Here is a 5941-nt window from a genome sequence, read left to right as displayed (position 1 = left end):
GTCTTTAATCTCAAATACGTTCTGTTACTAAAACATGAGGGTATGTCAGGCCTCAACAAACACAAGTTTCTTAGAGACAGTAGCCATGACACAAGTGGACTGTTGATCTACTTGGAAACAAGATTCCAATTTGTTTGACCTCTGATAATAAAATGTAATGAAATAATCTTTTGACATAGGTTTGACAAATAAATTCTCATACCAGTTTACTTGAGAGAGAGAGAGAGAGAGAGAGAGAGAGAGAGAGAGAGAGAGATATCACTCCTCGTTTTGGGTTACCGCCTTCATTCCCTTCATTCTGCCCTGTCCCAGGGAGTGACCACTTCCTGGCTTAATCAGACTCAAAGCCTTGCTGACCGAGCTAATTGTTTCTCAATTCAACCTGCCTGGTGGTTCCAGCATAAAGCCAACATCCTCTGTGCATAATAGATCCCCATTCCCAGCACAATTTCCCACAAAACAAAAAAAATAAGCACTCTGATCACTTCTCATTCTGTTTAATTTAAGTGATTTAAAACAAAAACTAAGACCTCTCCCCCTCTCAAAGTTCAATTCTATTAGAAGTATTTTTTTATTTTTGTAATAAAATTTGTTTATATGAACTTATCCCTAAATAGACATATGCTTCCTACTGGAGTAATGCATTGTTTTTACTAAAATGACTTCATGTTAGTCATTTTATTAGTAATTCAATTATCAAGAACAAAGATAGAAATGTATGCATTTGTAAAATAAACTTTGGGGAGGAATTTATTAGTTGAATAAAATACTCATGGCCATTTACTCTTGAACTGTATTTTAAAATTTTAGCAGTCAGGCTTATGTACATTTAAGCAATTGCCAAATTCATCTTTTGCCTTTGAGAAAGTGTTGCATATGTGCTTTTGACGGATAAGACATGTTATACTGTCTCTTCCAAGTAATATCTCAGAAACACAGATTTCATTCTGAAGCTATCAGAATAATTATCCTATTCAATAGTAATATCTTTTTTCTTACATAAAATGATGAAAAATAATTTTATGGGTGCAAATGCATTGGTTCAGAACATGGATTTTGATATCAGACAGAGCTAGGATCCTATTCTCGTTCTGCTATCTACCAGGTATGTGTCCTTGGGCAAGATCAAGTTACATAACTTTCTAGGTCTACTTTTTCATATGGGAAGTGGGACTAAATTAGTGTTTATCTCACTAGGTGGTAATTGAGAGGATTACGTGAGACAATACACATAAAATGCTCAGCAAAGATTTCCAATAGTTAGTTGCCTGTTCTTATGTTGGGACATTTCATCTTTGGAGATATCTCAGCATGGGACAGGGGCACAATCATGATTGCTGCTTTTATCCATCACCTGATATACATTAGGTTTGACTCTTCCTGATCAATTTGGTAAAAGCTTCCAAAGGACCCTTCTAGGTATGGTGAGGAGAGGAGCTTCTCTCAGGTTCACTGCTCTTTTTCTCTCTGTCTGTCTGTAACACCCAGTCCACAGTGTGACCCTGATTTTGAAGCAGTTGCATTCTTGGATATACAGAGTCCAGGAAACCAGCTCAGGCTTTCTGCTATAGCTGCTATCTCTCATTTTCTCTCAACCCTGTGGGAGTATATTCTCTGATTTTTTTAAAATGTCTCTAGATAAATTCCATAAGGGCAGATGCTTAAAGTCTGATACATCCCTTAGATCAGCAGTATTCAACCTTTTTCTTCTCATGACACATAAAACCAATTACTAAAATTCTGTGGCCCCCCCAAAAAATGTATTTTTTATTTATTTATTTTTTGCTGATCAGAAAAAAATAGGTATGATTTTAATTCACTCACATTGGATGATTATTATATTGGCTGTTGTAATTTTTTAATTTAACACTCTAAAGGAAATGAGATTAGCACCCCTGGCTAAGTAGTCAGGTATTACATGTTTTAAAAATTCTTCTGGCACATCAGTATGCCTGCCATGGCACACCAGTTGAAAATCTATCCCTAGATTTATAAGACACTTCCAACACCTAGAATCGTGTCTGGCCCTGGGTAGTATACATTTGTTGAGTTAGTTAATTAATACATAAGACTTCTAGCTATGCATTTTGGGTCCCATGGGTCTGCCAAGAATGGATCTATCTTTGTGTGTCCACTGTTGCCATGGTGTGCTAATGTTAGTGTGTTCCCTTGTTACAGAGGAAAGGGGTCTGTACTGAAGATGGACTCTTTTGTGGTAATATTTGGTTTGAGCTGTTTTGACTTCTCCCTTTATTTTTATCTCAAGGTTAAGGCTACATGGTATGTCAATATACTGTGGGTCAGATCACTCTCTCCTGTTTGCATGTTTGGAAAATAAAGACTGTTGAAATACTCATGTTAAACAGTACAAAGATGGCAAACAAAGGGAATATTTTTGTTTTAATTTGGGGGTTAGGGGGCTCTGTTAGTGTTTATAAAACTGACAGGCTGACCCTGACACTGCCTGTGTGACTTGTAAACCTGAATTTATCAGTGATTAGAAGAGTCGTTGCCACTTAATATAACCAAGAGAAGGGACAGGCGAGGCTAGGGATTGCTCTCTGTGTTTTCCCAGCTGCACCTTTCTGCAGGAACCTTTCCACACAAGCAAGCAGGGTGTCAGGGAGGGCGGCTACTGGGAAAGAGGAGAAAGTGTCATTCTGCTCCTGGCTAGGCTTCCTCTCACATCTCTGTTTTCAGCGTCAGCAGCCAGCCAGGTTCACAGCCTCTCCTCCACCCTTTCCTGGACCCTTCCTCCCCACTTGGCAGGAAGTTCCTGGAAGGTGGGTCTGTACTCTCAGGGGAGGTGCTGGAGTCCTGGTCTTTGGAGGCTGCTTTGTAAGCCCTACTTTCCCCCTAACCCAGGGACTCCTACTCTTAGCTCAGGGAAGAAGGGTAGAAGTTCCACCAAACTCTTCAATCCAGCTTTGCCACACACATACACACACACACACACACACACACACACACACACACACACAAAAAAAAAAAAAAAACCAACAACAACAACAAAAACTCCCTCTGCCCCAACAAACTGACATTTTGATGCCAACACTCACCCATCCATCCCCTGAAAAAAAAATGTACCTGCTCCTTCAAAGAACTGGGGTAATGTCAATGATGCTGAGGGAAAGAAGCTGATATGGACCATCTCTACCTGTTCACTTCCCTTCACATGTAAACCCTAGAATATCAACTCTAGGCGTGCTATAGTCTTGGGTGTTTTTTGTTGTTGTTTTAATTAGGTTTCAAAGGGTTCCATTGTTTTTACAAAGATAAAATAAAATAAAGCTGTGAACAAGAAATAAAATTAAGATGCTTTGTATTCCCAGCAGCTTAAGATGGCTAGTGTCATTTGTTCACACATCAGAGAGATGGTACCTGGAGTAGAAAGAGTGTGAGCTTTGGCATCACAAAGACCTGGGTTTGATACTGAGTATTACAACTGATATATCAATATTTTACTAATGTCAATACAGTAACTGATTCAAACACAATAGAAAAGGATGCCTTTACAATGGAAAATATGGCAGTCACCACCTTCACCAAGAGATCAAACTTGATATCACCAATATTGGGATGAACTGACACCATTGTCTCCCGATGTGATGCAATGGAAGTACAAACCGTCACCCAGATTATGTTTTTGGCCTGAATCCAATTCTTCCAAAAACAATCAGACAAATTCAGATTACAGGGACATTTTACAACTCACTAGCCTGGACTAGTTCAAATTATCCATGTCATGAAAGATAATAAAAAAGTTACTGGGATGATTGGGAAAATTTAAATCTGACACTTATGTTAGACAATACTAGTGTATCAATGTTAAGTACCTTGAGAGTATGAATGCCATGATAGTGATGTAGGAGAATGTCCTATTGGAAAAAGTAGGTAAGTTAATGTTTTTTACGCATTCTTTCAAATTTTCTGTAGGTTTGAAAATTTCAAATTAAAAGGTGGGAGAACAAAAGGGGGGGAAAAAAGGTTCACCTTTATTAATGGCATAAAGTGAACGGCCTAACTTTTACTTAATCACACAGTCATGATGGCTCAATAATCCTTGAGAATATTGCTGAATGTAGGTCACAGCGGAAGGAATGTAAGGCGAAAGCTGCTCTGCTCTCTTTTAGCACCAGACAGAAACTGCATCCCTAGAATAGGAATGACAGAACAGGTGTGTGAGGTTATACTGTGCAGATATACCACTTATGCAGACACAAAAATATTTTTCTTTGCCTTTCCAAATATTCCAGTTTCTTAGCTGGATAAAAGCCTTTCCAAGGCTCTTTCATAATGCACATGTTCCCCAACCTTTTTACTAGCTGTTAGACTTCAACTTGGAGTGAACACTCCCTTCTCATAATGGCTTGGGGTTTAAGGAGAGTGAAGTTCGGTTTTTATCACCCTTCCCTGGGAATTGTCAATTTTAAAGCCTTCCAATCTGCAAGATGTTTGGGCCTACGTAGAGATTTGTGTATCAACTTGGACTTACCTAATTCAGATTTTTATCTGCCTTTTGTAAAGCTGACCCTCACATGTGTTTTGAAATCATCTGGAATTTATCAGAATTTTCCCATGTTTTTGCAAAGCAAAACAACTTAAGTGTGTCACCGGCAAACTTGTGCAGCTAGCTTTCGGTTCCCCCTCCCTAGCCTTTGCAGCTGCAAGGAAATGCTCTTACTGGCAGGCTGGACTGCGCCAGGCAGCCTCCCACAGGCTACTGTCTGTCTTTTTTGGAAGGGCCACTCACTCCTATCTTGTTTTATCCTGGAGACAGAGGAGCCACGGATAGAACGGTGATGGTGACAGTGGCTGTGATTGATGAGTGCGTTGGCCACCAAGGAGAGGGGAAGAAACTAAGCAAACAGGAAGAGAGAAACAGTGGGGGTATCTGAGGAAGAGGAGTGAAGAAAAGATGGAGAGAGAAAAGAACAACAAGAGAGCAGTCAGGACTCAGAGGAAAACATTTCTGAAGCCAAAAACAGCTTCTTGCGTCACTCCCAGATCCAAAGCCTGGGTCTGGACAGAGTTGATTCTGGGACAGAGGAGCGATGGAAGCTATGGGCTGCTGGTGTACATTTTATAAAAGATGTTTGTAGGAAGAACAAAAGGGAAATAAATAGAGGGAGAGGGGGAGAAAAAAAGCAGAATGAAAAAGAAGCTCTAAGTATCCTGAAATGCTCTCAAATTGTGCTTATTTTAAGTCCCTTTTAGGGACAAACCGTAAAGTCCTCTTAAATGGAAAATGTATATTCATTTAGTTCTTTCTCTGGGCAGTTTTGAAAAAGAAAAGAACCAAAAGTTGCTTTCTTTCAACCTTTCTGTATGTTTTAAAATTTCAAATTAACAAGTGGGAGAACAAGAGGGAAAAACAGATTTAGCTTTAGTAACTGCATAAAATGAGAGGCCTACCTTTTACTCAGACATGCAGTCATGCTGGCTCAATAAGCCTTGAGAATTATTGAGAACAATGAGGCTGCCATTGTTCAGTGAACGAGTTATGTAAAATGCAAAGGGAGAGAAGCATGCTGAGGATGCATTCATAGAAGACCGCCCCCCCCCCAGTTGTCAATATTATTCCCATTTTACAGATGACAAAACTGAGTGGTATGTTTTTTTAATAGTTTTTATTTTTTCCTTTGATTTTTAGAAAGAGTGGAGAGGAAAGACAGAGAGAGAGAGAGAAGCATTGACTGGTTGCCTCAAGCCTGCAACTGAGGTGCATGCTCTTGACTGGTGTTGAACCCAGGACCCTTCAGCCCACAGGCCAAGGCTCTATCCACTGAGCCAAACTGGCTGGGGCCAAAACTGAGGTTTTAAGATGTTGAATATCAAAAGCAATCCAACTAGTGTTGAATCCTGATTTTAAACCGAGGAATGCTTGACTCCAAAGTTGGTAATGTTTTTCTCTACTAGGTCAGTATACAGGTGTACTATG

The sequence above is a fragment of the Pipistrellus kuhlii genome, unplaced genomic scaffold (genome assembly GCF_014108245.1).
Source record: "Pipistrellus kuhlii isolate mPipKuh1 unplaced genomic scaffold, mPipKuh1.p scaffold_m20_p_2, whole genome shotgun sequence".
In the NCBI taxonomy this organism is placed as follows: Eukaryota; Metazoa; Chordata; class Mammalia; order Chiroptera; family Vespertilionidae; genus Pipistrellus; species Pipistrellus kuhlii.
The sequence above is the reverse complement of the archived record's forward strand: the minus strand, read 5'-3'. Positions refer to the sequence as shown.